Here is a 2913-nt window from a genome sequence, read left to right as displayed (position 1 = left end):
TGGAGTAAAGTAGATAAGGAGGTAAAACAGAAACATTCAGACTACTTTTTAAAGGGGTCTGCTTGATACTATTAATTCAGAACTTGCAAGTGCTTGACCTATAAACCAAAATATCCAGCTACCTAATCTGTCCAAATTTATAAATTAACCATAAACAATATTTTAAAGCATTTTATTGACACCACCCATCTCTATCCATACTGCTTCTGATGTTATATCAGTTCAACAGAAAGAAAAATACACGTTTGACCTTTTCTCCAAGGCACTGCAACCTCTGAAGTAGTATTCAGAGATTAAGGGTTCAGGGTCTCTGTTCTCACAATGAAGGATGTAGGAGGCACATACATTTATTTTAAGACTGAAATTACTATAGCATGTGGCAAAAGAAACAGATCAACTGTAAGGTTTTAAATGATGGCATTTCTATCTTAAACATTTAGCACAGGAATGAATAGCTTTTAATAACAAATCTCCTCAATCAAACATCTAATTTTTCTCAAAGCAAAGTTATTTTAATTTCTTGAACTCAATACCAACAGAACCATGGTAAAAAGAAAACACTGCATAAGAATTACTTTATTTTTTTATATCAGAATGTGTTTGTATTAGGCATTTTATTGACGCATTGGATTATTTCTTTCAAGCATTTGTCTGCTTACCCATTATATCATATAGGCATGTAAAGGTAAGGACAACTCAAACATATACAACCTAGAGAAAACACATTTTATTGAAAATGCCACTGATTCTGACAACAAGACAAATAAAAAATCTTAAAACATATGTACATAAGTGTATGTGTGCCACCAGGCATAAATGAAGGGCAACACACTTCAGCTATTCAGTATAAACTGAGCTACAATTCTAAGAAATACATTTATTTTACTTGTTTCACATTTGTTTACAGGGATAGTCCATCTGGGTGTAAGCCCATGTTCAGCGGGGTCCCAGGGGGAAAAGTTCCAGAAGTACAAGTTACATAGGTATTAATATAACAGACCCCTGGATTCATTAAACTCTATGCAGAAATAGTGCTATTCATGCATAGAGCAGATTGTGCCAGTGCAGCACAGCAGCACGCCTTGCATATTCATGAAGGCATGCTGCTGTATTTTCTACATGGACATGATCCGTGTACGAGTGCAATTAAACATGCCCCCTGCACTCATAAAGTGCAGTACAGCACTTTCTAAGCTGTACTGGCATAATATTAGAGCTTTGCTCTAATATTAAGAGTAAAGCAATACAGGGGGTGTGTCACAACTTCTGTGACACACCCCCTGTATTGCTAAAGCACTGTACCGCAGGAAATGTGTGCAAATGCACACAAAACAGGAACTAAATCCCCCAACAGTTAAAAAGCACAAGCACAGCCCCACAAACACACAAAGTAGATAGAGAACATGTCATGCATCAGCATGAAACACACATAGAAGCCAGAAAAAACAATCAATGCCAGTATTTCACGAATACAGTTCCAAGTAGTTGTCAGAACACCACAATACACACCCATATAACCTACAAATATAATAATAATATATACTTATGTGTAATACCCTAAGGAATGTTTGAGTGTAGCTAAGTGGGTGTGTACATTATGGCTGTCCCCTTAGCATAGCTTAAACATCCCATAGGAGCTAAATGAAAATACAGAGGTAGATTTTCCACACCGAGATAGTGTAGTGGTTAGAGTTGCAGCTTTATATGCAGGCATTCTTGGTTTGAGTCCCAAGAAAAGCAACTCATTTTCCCATGTGAAAGTAGTGTTAAGTTATTTTAGTAAACTTAAATTATGTAGCAACTATTATTTTATCAACCACGGTAGTGTAGCACTTCCAAAAGTGAGATGTCAGTGTAGAAAAGATGTGAACCCCCATATAAACACACATGCCCCACACAGTATAGTCATACAAGAATATAATGTAATCAAAGCACATAGGAGGATGACATGGAAGGTAAATGTAAAATTATAATGTGTATATAAATAGTATTTTATATTATACGATGACTGGCCATTAACATACAAAAACGAGTACGCTAATTGGCCAGCCCAACCACAGTGCTTGTTGCAAATCCGAGTATACTAACAGAAAAAGGTCCGGTTGCCCGGACTTTTTCCATTTGTATGTCTCCTGTTCTCATATAACATAGCAAGATATAATAAAAAATGCAACAGAGAACTTATTTTCAACAGAGAAAGGAAAATCTCTGTTGCTTTTTTTAATATATCTCAGTGTTATATGAGTTCCTCAGCTCGTATAACATACCGAGATATGTTATAAAAAGCAATGGAGATCTTCCTATCTCTGTTGCTACCTCTGAACAGCACTGATGTACTGCATAAGTGTGGGAACACATTCCTTACACATGCGCAGTACATCAGAAATGCCCCAGGATACTGGAAAACTGCGGAAGGGCAGCATGGAGGCATTATACAATGACATTATTTAAGAAAGGTAAGTATTGTTTTTCTTAAATAATGTCATTGTATAATAGCAATAACCCACAGCTGGGTGTGGGCAATGCTGGATCTACCCACGGTTGGCTTCTCCCTCATGACCGAACCACACCAACCGTGGTTGAATCCAGCATTACCCACACCCAGCTGTGGGTTATTGCTTAAATATAACATTATAAGTATAATATGCTTAAACATGCCTTAATCAGTCCGTATCCATTAGACCTTGTTCTGCCCAGCAACAAAATAGTTAGCCCTGCCAAGTATCAAACCTGGGATGCTGTCCTTTATAATCACAGCAAAATACCACTACACAATGTGAGCTGTGAAGAGCTGTAGTGCTTTAACAAACATATCTTGCATTCAGGTCATTTAAAATTAAGAAAAAAAGCCAGCAGCCCCAAGTGTTGGGCCCATGCCCCTGAACACTACAATCAAAGGAATGTAACCACTAC

The sequence above is a fragment of the Protopterus annectens genome, chromosome 8.part0 (genome assembly GCF_019279795.1).
Source record: "Protopterus annectens isolate FY-2018-M chromosome 8.part0, PAN1.0, whole genome shotgun sequence".
NCBI classification, from domain to species: Eukaryota; Metazoa; Chordata; order Ceratodontiformes; family Protopteridae; genus Protopterus; species Protopterus annectens.
Note: the sequence above shows the minus strand (reverse complement) of the source record.